The following is a 14,885-nucleotide window of genomic DNA, read 5'->3' as shown; positions in this document are numbered from 1 at the left end:
ACTCATTGGTGGAGAAAAGAAAAAAGAAAGGAGAAATTAACTAGGACATAATGTTCTCTGAAAGCATTCAGGGGTTTTCCCAGCTGGGAGAGCTATAAAGCTAAGACAACACCAATTATCGCATAGCAGAAGCGCAGGCTGCACAATGTGTTTTAGCATGTGTGACCTTTCTTTTAGGTTAACTCAAGTCTGTGAATGTCAGTTTGGGACTTTTGTTCCTATCAGGAGGGTAAAACTTCAATATTTGAAGATGTACATAGTTTTGTTTTTTAGTATTAAGTTAACAGGCTTTAGGGAAGTATTGGGGGTGTTTTTTTTTGGAGGGCTTTCAGTAAAACAAAATGTTTTGTAAGATGTGACATAGGATGAAATGGATATGACTAGAAACAACTGTATAAAACTTCAACCTGCCAATATACCAGATTATACAGACATTTTATTGACAATATTTTTTGTGTGGCAGAGTTCACAGCAGGACCTCGACTCTTATACACACACTTTCTAACAGCATTCCATTTCTTAATTTTAAGGTCACAGGTTTTACCTCTACAGTACAATTTCAGGATAAGGAAATTACTCTTGACACTGCTTGTTGGGATTCCACTATTTCTCATAAGCCTACTTACAGGAATAATTACTTGGACTTCTGTCGTCAGCATTCTTTTTTCATGAAGAATATTGCTTGTGGACAATTCATTAGGTATTCCCGTGTTATCAGCAATTACGATAAATTTCTTAGGGAATGCTGCTTTGAGGACCTTATTCATAAACAGACTACCCCAAGTGTCTGACTGATGAAATTTTCAGTGAAGTTTGTGAAGGAAGCAATTCTGAATTCCAGCCAATACTTAAACATGGATTTCAGCAGAGGTCCAACCAAGACACTACATTAGACCAAATCCCTCACTCACCTAATCAGAGATCTTGTTTGAACCAAACCCCCCCCCCACTTACCAACATTCCAGACAGCAGACTGGACCAGACCCTTAGTTTTCCTCTCCTGATCTGTTTGGCTCTCAAACCTATACATAACATTATTACCAGGAACTGGGAAATTCTGAGGAGTAACAAGGACATTGTTTCCATTTTGGGGGATGCACTGGCTTTTTCACATAAAAGCACTAGGTCCATATGACTTTCATTTGAACACTCTGATGTTCCGTTCCTACTGCAGCAAGTTATCAATGATGACATAACACCAAGCATATTTCCCTGTGGGTCATGTATAGCATGCCATTACATCTACACAGACTCAGAATTTATTTTTCACCACTACGACGCTAAAGTTGTCCCCAGATATTTTGATTGCAATACTACTAATGTAGTGTATATGCAGGGGTTTGTGACACTTGTAATGGTTTTTACACAGGAGAAACTTCTCGGCAACTTTCGAGTAAAATTAAGGACCATTGTGTGGCTATGCAAAAAAAAAAGGACATGAAGAATGCACTAGGGAAACACAGTTTGTATTGCACAGGGTTTCTCCAGTTTAGGTTTCGAGTGTTAGAGCAGGTGGAGGTTTTTTACGGGGATACTGATGCTCTTAATGAAGTAAGAGAACTGAAATGGCAGTTACTTTTAAATGCAGAGTCTTTCCAGGGACTTAATGAAACAGTTAACATTAAATGTGCCCTACTCTGGCTCAGGTAACCTCTGAGTCGCATTTCTACCTTTGATCTCCACATTTTAGAGTTTGTGTGTGTTATTTTCAATTTGTTTTAACTACCTCTTGATTTGCTTGATGTTTTACTACCTTAGATAAACTTAGCTCATAGGTAGCAATGTGTTATTTTCTTTTGTTGCAACAGTTTTTTTTCTATTTTTTATTGCTTTTTTGTTCTAAAACTATACTTATTGAGACCTACACTGCTGTTTTTCTGAAGAAGTTCTTGGTACGAATAAAGAACAAAAGCTCTCAACACAGGTTCTGCTTTACTTATTTTGTCTGGCATAAGAAGTTTTTTATTGCATTTAGTTTATCATCTTTTTTCGGATTTGTTCTTTAGTTTTATATAAGTATATGTTTATGTATAGACACACACACATTTTTATATATATATATATATATATATATATATATATATATATGTGTGTGTGTGTGTGTGTATATATATATATATATATATATATATATATATATATATATATATATATAGGTCCCATTCACAATGCCGAAATTCCAGAATGCCAACAGCCAAATGGCCTACATTCGGAATACCGACAATGTGAAAACGGCATCTCACTACAGTGCGGAATGGAAAGATTTCCATCCCTGCACTGTAGTGCGACCCCGGAGTTGGTATATTAAAGTTACGGGGGGTGTGGGGGGCATAGCCCCCCCCCTGCTAGCAGTTTAAAAGAAATTTTATTTTCCTTACCATGGATGTACTTGAAATGTCGAGATTCTGAATGTCGGTCATATGGCTATCGGCATTCTGGAATTTCGGCATTTCGAAGATCTATATATATATATATATATATATACATATATATATATATATATATATATATATATTTACACACATACACACACATATCTATACATATCTATAAATATATATATATATATATATATATATATATATATATATATATATATAAAATATGAAATTTTTGCGCCATAAATGATGTGGCAGAATTTTTACGTCGGATGCCCTTCCTGACGCAACCCTCCCCATTTATCCGGGCTTGGGACCGGCACAAAGAAATGCACTGGCTTGTGCATTATTGTATGAGGAAGTTGGGAGTGGCAGAGAAGTAAGTAAGAGTGGTACATGATATGTACGAGGGTAGTGTGACAGTGGTGAGGACTGCAGTGGGAGTGACAGATCCATTTAAGGTGGAGGTGGAATTACATCAAGGATCAGCTCTGAGTCCTTTCTTATTTGCAGTGGTGATGGACAGGTTGACAGATGAGATCAGACAGGAGGCCCCGTGGACTATGTTGTTTGCAGATGACATTGTGATCTGTAGTGAGAGAAGGAATCAAGTTGAGGAGACTATGGAGAGGTGGAGATATGCTCTAGAGAGCAGAGGAATGAAGGTCAGCAGGGCTAAGACAGAATATATGTGTGTAAATGAGAGGGCGGGTAGAGGAATGGTGAGGATGCAGGGAGTAGAGTTGGTAAAGGTGGACGAGTTTAAGTACTTGGGATCAACAGTTCAGAGTAATGGTGAATGTGGAAGAGAGTACAGGCAGGGTGGAATGGGTGGAGAAGAGTGTCAGGAGTGATTTGTGACAGACGGGTACCAGTAAGAGTGAAAGGGAAGGTCTACAAGAGGGTAGTGAGACCAGCTATGTTATATGGGTTGGAGACAGTGGCACTGACAAAAAGGCAGGAGTCAGAGCTGGATGTGGCAGAGTTAAAGATGTTAAGATTTGCACTTGGTGTGACTAGGATGGATAGGATTAGGAATCAGTATATTAGAGGGTCAGCTCATGTTGGACAGTTTGGAGACAAAGCAAGAGAGACGCGATTGCGTTGATTTGGACATGTGCTGAGGAGGGATGATGGGTATATTGGGAAAAAGATGCTGAGGATGGTGCTGCCAGGTAAGAGGAAGAGAGGAAGGCCTAAGATAAGGTTTATGGATGTGGTGAGAGAGGGCATGCAGGCGGTTGGTGTGACACAGCAAGATGCAGAGGATAGGAAGAAATGGAAAGAGATGATCCGCTGTGGCGACCCCTAAAGGGAAAAGCCGAAAGATGATGATATATATGTATATACATATGTGTATGTATATGCATACATATATATGTACGTATATATAGTGCACAGATATACACACACACACACACATTATATATATATGTATGTATATACGTATGTGTATATACACGAGTGTATGTAAGTATACACAAATGTATATATGTGTGTGTATACATACATATATGTATATATTATACACACACACACACACACACTTACACAACATATACAAGAATACAGCACAGAAAGCCCACTGAATTACAGCACACTGGTTCATTCAGAGACAGCACTCCACAAAGTAAAACATGAACACTTAAATATGTGTGCGTGCGAGCACGTGTGTGCATATATATATATATATATATATATATATATATATATATATATATATATATATATATATATATATATTATATATATATATATATATATATATATATATATATATATATATACATATACATATGTGTGTGTGTGTATATATATATATATATATATATATATATATATGTGTGTGTGTGTGTGTATATATATATATATATATATATATATATATGTGTGTGTGTGTGTGTATATATATATATATATATATATATATATATATATACATACACACACACACACACACACACACACACACACACACACACACACACACACACCTATAGTTTAGTACTAGGCTATCTGCCCTGGGGCATTTGCAAGCCTAGCCCTAGAGATGTGGCTTTTGCCACCCCATGTAGTGGTACTAAGGTGTATAGGATAAATTTAGAATACTGTGCCTTTGTCTAGTAGTGACACATTGAAGACCCCCCTTACTTATTAAAATTAGTTTACTGTGCCTCTGTTAAGTAGCGACACTGGGGTGACCCCCGGGGTAAACCTACGATCTCCCATCCACTCGTCAAGATTTCTCTTGAAGAGAGTCAGTGAGGGGCTCTGCCTAACATGGACTGGGATTTTGTTCCAGAGTATGGGAAGCCTCTGAGTTATGAATCTGTCCCTCCAGCATGTTCTATTCATGTTTGTACTGAGGTTTAAATCTTTGGCTCTCGTGGTTCTTATGGATTTTGATTTTTTGAGGTGGAGCATGTCCATCAATTCCTGGTTGGACATGTCCTTGTACGTCAAGCACAGATCACCTCTGAGCAGGCGGTATGCTACTTTATAGAGCTGGAGTTTCTTTAGCCTGGCAGCATATGACATATGTTTGAGACCCTTGATCCTCTTGGTGAGGTACTTCTGGGGTCTCTCCAGCTGTTGTAAGTGCCGGGTGAGGTACATACCAAATGGGGCACTGTACTCAGTCATGGGCCTGATAAGGGAGGAGTACAGGGGCATGATGACCTCCTTTGATCTGGATGTGAACCCCTTCATGATAAGGTGGGCAAGGTAGAAAGTCTTTCTAACCACTTTGGCAACGTGGGTGTCAAATGAGAGGTCACTATCAACTTGGGTCCCCAGGTCTCTGATTATTTTTTTGGTACTCAGTGGGTTACTGTCTATGTGATAATTTGTGGGTATTTTGTTTTTCCCAAAGGGGATGACTATACATTTCTTGGCATTCAGTTTAAGGCCGTGATTCCGGCACCAGTTGTCCGTTTCGGTGAGGCCTTTCTGTAGGATGTATGTGTCAGCTGGTGTATCAACTATGGCGCTTAGTTTGCAGTCATCTGTGAACTTTGTCAGCCACAACCCTCCCATGTTTGCTTTCACATCTGAGAAGTAAATGCCGAACAAGAGGGGTCCCAGGACAGAGCCCTGTGGGACACCACTTGTGACTGGCTTTGAGTCTGACATGGCTCCCGCAATCTTGACTTTATGGGTTCTGTTCTTTAGCCAGTTTGCAACCCATCTTGTGACATATGGATTTACATTTAAGCTGTTTAGCTTATCTATGATCCCCGAGTGGGGTATTGTGTCGAAGGCTTTAGCCAAGTCCAGGTAGGCTGTATGGACTGCCTTGCCCTCATCAATGGCTCTAGTGACTGTTTCTAAAAAGTCAACCAGGTTCAAAAAGCAGGATCTGCCCTTTACAAAGCTGAACTGGGTGGGATCAAGTGTCTGTAGGTCCCCAATGTCGTTGTTTATGAGTTCCATAACAATTCTTTCCATAGCTTTGCAAACCAGGCTGGTCAAGCTTATGGGGCGGTAGTTCCCAGGGTCTGTAGTGGAGCCTCCCTTGTGGAGTGGGACCACTGTTGCTGTATGCCAGTGTTCAGGTACATATCCTGTAGTAAGGCTAAGGTTAAATAACATTTTTATATGTGGGTTTAGCTCCTCTTGGAGTTTACGTATCACGCAGCCGGGGATACCATCAGGTCCCATAGATGCTGTGTTTTTTGCTTTGCTGTGGGCGGTTCTCACCTGGACATCAGAGATGACAGGGAGGTTACATTCAGCTGGGATCAGTATTTCTTCTTTTGGAGGTGAGGGAGGGGAGAAATTTGCACTGAACCTGTCTGCCAGAATGTTGGCAATATCTGTGGGTTTGGTAAATTTTTTGTCGTTGTGTACTAACTCTGAGCATATCTGAGTGTTTCCGCCCAGGTTTCTAACATAACTGAAGAATGCCTTGTGGTTATATTTAGTGTCCTTGGCGATTTTTCTCTCAAAGTTGGCCTTGGATATTTTTATGAGAGAACGTAGCTTTCTACTAGTGCTGATCAGAGATGCCTTCCCTTTATGGGATTTTGCCCCGTCTTGCAGTAGCTTCCTTCTTTTGTTATACAATTTGTTTATGGCTGGGGTCCAACAGACAGGACGCTTTCCTTTGGTGGAGAGGGTCTTGGTTTTATTTGGGATTGCACGATCCATGCATTCTTGGAGATGTCCGTAGAAAGCATTTGTGTAGGATTCAGCATTGTGGGATGTGGTTTCCATTGGCCCTGTGGGCCTAAATGATACAATCGCAGTCTTGAGAAGTGTAAAGTCGGCTTTTGAGAAGTTTCTCACTGTAGTCTTTTGTGCTGGGGGTGGAGGTGGTAAATGTATATCCAGGGTGATTAGTCTGTGGTCAGATCTCACCAGTGAGGGCAATACTTCGGGTGTGGAGCATTTTGTCCCCATGTTTGTGATGATCAGGTCTAGTATATTATCCCCCCTTGTGGGAGAGGTGACTAGCTGTTCCATTGCATTTGAGTTTATGAATTCCAGGAACCTTTGGGCTAGGGTGTTAGGGCTAGAATAGTGCACCCAGTCTAGGTTAGGGTAGTTGAAGTTTCCAAATATGATGGTATTTGGTGAGACATTCATATCTTCCAATGTCTTCAGGAAGGCTGAGTGGGGTTCTTGAGATTGGGAGGGTGGCCTGTAACATGCAACCAGTTGTATAGCAGTTTTGCCTACGGTTAGCTGCACCTGGAGGGTCTCTGATGCTTCATGAGTTGCCACTAACCTAGAGGTGTGGGTATCCTTGATGAATATGGACACTCCCCCTCCCTTTGTGGTTCGGCCAGGGTTTTGGGGACGAAAAGCATGATACGAGGTAAAGCCTGGTAGCGCTGGGGTGCTCTCAGGAGCCTTGAACCAGGTCTTGGTTACAGCGCAGACATCAATGTTCTCCACACTGAGGAGTGCTTCGAGAGCCTGCATCTTGAGATTTAGACTTCTGGCGTTGAGTAGCATTACCCTTAATTTTTTTCCATTTTTGTTTTCTAAGGAGGTGGGTTCGTCTTTTGAGTCTTGCCTAAAAAAGGCACTATGGGGGTGGCAAGAGCCTTAGCCAATATCCGGACGCCCAGTAGTGACAGGTGCAAGCCGTCACTTGCGAAGCAGCGTGGCTTGTCCAGCATGTCATCCCAAGCAGACAAGCATTGGATCCCCCTAGAATGACACCAGTAATTGAGCCAATTATTAAAGCTGATCATCTTGTCTTTGTATTGTGGCATCATTCTTGGTGAGGGCAGGATGCTGCTCAGAGTCAGGGTCATACCAGCCTGGGCTACATAATTAGAGAGCTCCTCTATGTCTCTTTTCATGTAGTCCAAGGAGGTACGTGGGCATGGACAATGACAAAGTCATATTTGTATGTGCTTTTGAGTGACCCGGGTACGTGTGTTATATGGCAGATCCTAACCCCCGATAGGCAGCTTACCGTTACCCTCTCCTTGCTCAGCCTGGTAAGTGGGACGTCAGTGTGTCTGACTATAGAGTCACCTATCACTAGTGTACCAGGAATAGTGTTTGGCCTTAAGGGCTGTCATTTATTGACACTCCGATTTATTGAAGTATGTGTTGCATGTGTTATGTTTTGAGGTGGTGGATTTTTGGGTGTCTGCTTTGGGAACCTCTGTTGTTTTGGTAAGTTTTTTAATAGAGCCTGCGAGTATGTTTTTGTGTTATTATGTGCTTGATTTGCAGTTGGGGTAGGTCTATGTGTGACTGGGTTTGTTGTGTGTGTGGTTACCTTCTCCTCCTGTCTGGTCTTGCCAGTCCTGAGTTGAGAGAGTTCAGCCTCCAGTTTGGCTATATAGCATCTCTCACATGTATTTGTGTTTGTTGGGAGGAGGAGAGGGTTGTCTGTGTACATGAGACAATTATAGCATTGTCTCAAGATTCCCAGATTAACCAGATGAGCAGGTGAAGATGCTAGCAATCTACCACTCGACATGCTAGAATATTATAAGAGAGTGCTGTGCCTTTAAGGGAAGTGGTTGGAGTGGTAGGTGGATGTAGTGCTACTTGAGTTTGAGAGTGCTTGCTTAGAAGAGAAGCTTTGAGAACAAGTGCTATGCTTATAATATAACGAGTAGACTGGTTATTCTAAGAGTACAGCTTTCTAAGGGAAAATTTGAAGAGCAGACTTGGCGGAGCCATCAAAAGTTTAACCCTGTTTAACCGGCACTGCGCTATGCGCACAATCGCGCAAAGCCGCGCTAATGCGGATTTTAAACAGGGAGCTAGAAATGGTCCAAATCAACCAATTACTACAGCTCTTGCGCTGAGGTCACTCCTTCAGGGACAGATAGGCTGCTCAAGGCTCCCCACTCCCACTGGTGAGCAAAGAAACTTCCTTCTTATCCAAGTAAGGTAATGGACAACAGAGGAACTACACCACAGCCCAGAATACAGCAAAGCCTGTAAACTGGTCTAAACTAGTCGAGGAGAGGCGGGAAAACAAGAATTATTTTTTTGTTTTTTTTGTTTTTAGATAGAAAACACCCAGAAATACAGAAGGCAGCAATAAATCAGTTACACAGGCTAGCACACTTTAGTGGGCAGCCTCAATAGTTAAATTAAACAAACAGATTTTCGATTAATTTTCGACCAGGTAAACTTTTAAGTGCAGATACTATAAAATGCAGCGAACAGTTAAAAAAACAGTATAAGCTTGTTTAAAATAAGCAAGAGAAGGTATTCCAAGTAAAAAACAGAAAAAAATACTTAAATCTGGAAAGTAGTCGCTTTTCTCAGTTCTCTGTAGCTAGGACCACTCTGCAGGACCACGTGGAGCTGTCTCTGAGTAGTATAGCCAGAAAAAAACGCTCTGAGGCGGATTTTAAACAGGGAACTTCAAAAGAGCTAGAAATGGTCCAAAACAACCAATTACTATAGCTCTTGTGCTGAGGTCACTCCTTCAGGGACAGATATATATATAGATATATATATATATATATATATATATATATATATATATATATACATACACACACACACACACACATACACATACATACAGATATATATATATATATATATATATATATATATATACACATATATTATACACACATATATATATATATATATATATATATATATATATATATATATATATATACATGTGGGTCTACTATACATGATCGAAATTTCAAATAACCAAAACCCATATGGCAGAGACCACATGTTCGACTTTTGAAATTTCAAACATGTCAAAAAAAAAACAAAAACTACCTACACGTTGCAGCCCCCCCTCCACACACACACACACTGCAATTTAAATATACCAACTCTGAGATTGCACTACACTGCGGAAAATGGAAATTTTCACCCTTTCCGTGCTATAGGGAGTTGTCCGTTCAGAACATTCGAACTTCCAAAAGTCGATCATATAGTCCCAACCATATGAAAGTCGGCCTTTTGGAAATTCGATCATCTGTAGGCGACCTGTATATGTATGTGTGTGTATATATATATATCTATATATATATATATATATATATATATGTGTGTGTGTGTGTGTATACATATATATCTATATATTTTATTTATATATATATATATATATATATATATATATAAATTGATATGTGTGTACATGTATGCGTGTATACATATATAGCTATATATTTCATATATATAAATATATATGCACATATCTACATATATAGATATATTTATATATATACATATATCTACATATATAGATATATTTATATATATATATCTACATATATATTTATACATCTATATCTATATATATATCTATATATATATATCTATATATATATCTATATATATATATATATATATATATATATATATATATATATATATATATATATATATATATAAAATAGAAAAGAGAAAGAGATAAAATAGGGTGAAAATAGACAACTGTGATGTACCCCTTGTCTTATGATCTGCTTTGACAGGCCTTTACTTGAGTTGAGGGGCTGTCAAACTGATGCTAAAAAGAAATGATGCTGGAACCCCAAATCTAATCAACAATTAAAAATAAGATATTGATTCTATCAAATGACACAGAAGCATCCAAAGCTAATACATTTTATTTCCTTCAGAATTTAGCTTTGAGGGTTTTCAGTATTAGGGGTTTGATAATTAATCTCTCTTGATTTTATGAATCCCATTTGAAAGAGGGAAATAAGACAGGAATGGCTTTTTTTTTGCTGTTAGCCAGGAGTGAGCTTTAAATTTTTATATCATAGTTAAAGAAATAAGTTTATATAGGGTGGCCGTGGTGGTGCAGTGGTTACCGTTGCTGCCTCAGAGCAAGAGGTTCTCCGGTTCAATCCTCGCCTGGGGTGCCTTCTGTGCGGAGTCTGCATGTCCACCCTGTGGTCGCGTGGATTTCTTCCGGTTGCTTCGGTTTTCTCCCACATCCCAAAGACATGCTGTAGCTGGATTGAACACTCTAAATTGGCCATAGGCGTGAGTGCGTGCATGTGTGTGCCTCCTGTGGAAGGTTGGGCGTCGGGCTGGCAACTTGACACCATAAAAACTCCACTGGCAATCATGAGTGGACAGCTGATCCACTGTGGCGACCCCTAACCGGGAAAAAGACAAAAGAAGAAGTTAAAAAAGTAAGATCTAGGGCGTGTTGATTAGGTTTAAGAATTAAAATAGGTTTGCATCTGTTTAAATAGATATCCAAGATCTCATTTAAGATCATCCTCAGGATTCATTAAAGGGCCTAGCACATGCTGAATGGCTCGCACTAGAAAGGCTCTGCTCCCATAAAGCTGTGTTATGCAGTTCAGAGACACATAAGCCGCAATGAGGTAAGACATCATTATTGTCTAATTTGCATGTCTCTGAATCTCTGTTACTACTGCGATGTTCTGATCATTGCTGACCTGGACCTCAAGGTAGCAGTGCTGCTCATGTAGACACTGGCTTCTCCTCCCCAGTGACTGTTCTGCACATACACAACTACACAAAACACACGTCCCTGACCCTGATCTGTCCCCACCATGGTGGTTCCCCATCCCTCATCTCCATCCTGAAGTCAATGCCTTTTGGCCATGTTTCATACCTCAACTTTGTGGGGCTTGTCATTGATGATGACTGGCTATGAATGTCCTGTCATAGGTGAGGGCTATCTCTACTAGGGGCATTTACCGAGGGCTATTATAGAGTGTGTGGGCTTTCACACATTTGATTTGAAATTGATTGATCCTCTGTCAAGCAGAGTCAGTGAGTGATGAAGGGTGTATTTTCTGTTATCCCATCCACCAAGGTCAAGGTTTCTCTTGAAGAGTAGTCTAGAGTGGCTCCTAATGTAGTTTGGAATTTTTTTCCCCAGCATGGGAGTGAAGTGACTGTGATGTGTATCCATCCAGCATGTATGGCTCACTAGAACGCATGGCTCGCAGTGACTTGGATTTCTTTAGGTGGAGCATGTCCATCAATTCTGAGTTGGACATGGCTTTGTAAGTCAGGCAGAGATCACCTCTGAGTAAGCGATATGCCACTGAGTACAGCCAGAGTTTTTTCAGTCGGGCTGCTTAGGACATATGTTTGAGGCCATTAATCCTCTTGGTGAGGTACTTTTGTGGTCTTTCCAGCTGTTGGAAGTGTCTTGTGAGGTACATCCCAAATGGGGCATTGTACTCTGTGATGGGTCTGATGAGTGATGAGTAGAGGGGCACTATAACCTCTTTATTTCTAGATGTGAAGGATTTCTTAACTACTTTGGCAATATGATTGTCAAAGGAGAGATTACTATCTACCTGGGTCCCCAGATCTCTTACTACCTCTTCTGTATTAAGGGGGCTGCCACCTATGTGGTAATTCGTGGGTGTTTTGTTTTTCCTAAACGGGATGACTATGCATTTTTTGGCATTTAGCTTGAGGCCATTACTTTGACACCCGGTGTCCGTCTCAGTAAGGCCCTTTTGGAGGATGTCCGTGTCAGCCGGAGAGTCAATTATGGCTCCCAGTTTGCAGTTATCGGCGAACCTGGTTAGCCATAGTCCTCCTGTGTTTGCCTGTACTTCTGAGAAGTATATGCCGAACAGTAGGGTTCCCAGGACCGAGCCTTGCGGGACACCACTTGTGACTGGTTTAGAGTCGGACCTGGAGCCCGCTATTCTTACCGTGTGAGTTCTGTCTGTAAGCCAGTTGGCAACCCATCTCATGACGTAGGGGTTTATTTTCAGGCTGGTGAGTTTTTCTGTAATACCCAAGTGGGGAATGGTGTCAAAAGCCTTGGCGAGGTCAAGGTAGGCTCTGTGAACCACCTTTCCCTTGTCTATGGCCTTAGTGACTGTCTCGAAGAAGTCAACCAGTTTAGTAGGCATGATTTGCCCTTAACAAAGCCGAACTGGGTCAGGTCAAGTGTTTGGACATTCCCAATGTCTTTGTTAATGAGTTCCATGATGATGCACTCCATAGCCTTGCAGACCAGGCTAGTCAGGCTTATGGGGCGATAGTTACCAGGGTCAGTTGTGGCCCCTCCTTTGTGGAGAGGAATAACCGTTGCTATGCACCATTCTATGGGCATGTAGCCTGCGGAGAGGCTGAGGTTGAACAGCGTGTTTAGGTGGGGGGTTAGTTCGTTCTGTAGTTCATGCAAGACGCAGCCTGGGACACCATCTGGCCCCAATGACGCTGTGTTTTTGGCTTTTGAAAGGGCTGTTTTCACCTGTGCGTCTGTAATTTCCAGGACACTACACTTTTCCGGTATTGTTGTGGGCCCTTTTTGGGGTGAGAGGGGGGTCAAGTTTGCACTGAATTTATCTGCCAGGATGTTGGCAATATCAGTAGGTTCAGTATATTTTGTGCTATTTTGCACTAGTTTAGTGCATATCTGCGAGTTGCCACTTAGATTCTTAACATAGTTAGAGAAGGCTTTGTGGTTATCTTTTGAATCCCTGGCTATTTTTCTTTTGAAGGTAGCCTTGGATGATTTTATGAGGGACCTTAGTTTCTTACTGATGCTGATCAGGGATGTCTTTCCTTCTCGGGATTTGCTTTTTTCTTAACTAGTTTCCTCCTTCTATTGTACAGCCTGATTATGGAAGGGGTCCACCAAACTGGTTTCCCTCTCTTAGAGGAGTGAGTCTTGGTATTGCTAGGGATGGCATGATCCATGCATCCTTGTAGGTGCTCATAGAGTGCATTTGTAAAGGTTTCTGCATCTTAGGCAGCATTATCCTTTAGCGTGGGGACTGTGAAACTTACCACCTCTGTCTTATGTAAGATGAAGTTTGCTTTAGAAACGTTTTTACTGTGGTTTCCTTAGTTGGGGGTGGTGGTGGGGTATGGACATCCAGAGTGATTAGTTTATGGTCTGATCTAACCAGTGACGGGTTGACCTCTGGTGTGGAACACCTGTCGCCCATGTTGGTGATGACCAGGTCCATTATGTTTTCACCTCTGGTAGGGGAGTTTACCAGCTGATCCAGGGCATTTAAGTTGATGAATTCCAGGAAGCGCTGGGCCTGGGAGTTTGTACTCGAGTAGTTTTCCCAGTTAATGGTAGGGTAATTGAAATCGCCCAATATCAGAGTGTTCGTTAGGACCTTCATGTTTTCCAGTGTCTCCAGAAAGGTGGAGTGGTGGTCCTGGCTCATGGAGGGTGATCTGTAGCAGGCCACAATTTGCATTGCAGATTTGCCTGATGTTAGTTGCACATGGATGATCTCAGAGGTATCATGTTGCGCCACTAACCTGGAGGTGTAGGTATCCTTGATGAATATGGATACACCCCCTCCTTTTGTGTTTCGGTCTGTGTTCTGTGGCCGAAACGTGTGGTATGAGCTGTAGTCCAGTAGTGCTGGAGGTTTCAGTTACTGCACAGATGTCGATGTTCTCCATACTGAGGAGTGCTTTGAGCGCGTGCATTTTGAGATTTAAACTCAAGGCATTGAGTAGCATAACCCTCAGTTTTTTGTTAATTGGGCTGTTTATGGAGGTGAGTTTGACTTTTGAGCCTTGCCTAAAAAAGGCACTATGGGGGCAGCAACAACCTTGCCCAGTATTCGAAAGCCTAGGGGTGATGCGTGCAAGCCGTCTCTTGCGAAACGGCGCGGTTTGTCGAGTATGTCATCCCAGGCTGACAGACACTGGATCCCCTTTGAATGACACCAGAAGCTTAGCCAGTTGTTATACTGATCATTTTTTCTTTATACTGAGGTATCATTCTTGGTGAAGGCAGGATGCTACTCAGGGTCAGGGTCATACCAGCCTGAACTACATGATCAGAGAACTCTTCCATGTCTCTTTTCATGTAGTCCAGGGAGGTACATCTTAGGTCATTCACACCAAAATGAACAATGACAGAGTCATACTTGTACTTGTTCCGGAGTGACCCGAGTGCTTGTGTTATGTGGTGGATTCTGGCTCCCAACAGGCAACTAACAGTAACCTTCTGCTTGTCCATCCTAGTGAGTGGGACGTCAGTGTGCCTGACTATAGAGTCACCTATTACTAGTGTGTTAGGTATGTTATTTTGCCTTAAGGGCTGTGATTGTACAACACACTGATTTT

At 41.4% G+C, this 14,885-nt stretch overlaps 1 protein-coding gene across 2 annotated transcripts in view; it reads right to left on the bottom strand.

Moving 5' to 3' along the window:
* LOC122812941 (cytochrome b-245 chaperone 1) overlaps positions 1-14,885 on the bottom strand; it is a 209,844-nt gene that overhangs the window by 126,558 nt on the left and 68,401 nt on the right. The gene's annotated exons all lie outside the window — the stretch shown is intronic.

Source organism: Protopterus annectens, chromosome 10.part0 (genome assembly GCF_019279795.1).
Source record: "Protopterus annectens isolate FY-2018-M chromosome 10.part0, PAN1.0, whole genome shotgun sequence".
NCBI lineage: Eukaryota > Metazoa > Chordata > Ceratodontiformes > Protopteridae > Protopterus > Protopterus annectens.
This window is presented reverse-complemented; position numbering and strand designations above follow the sequence as displayed.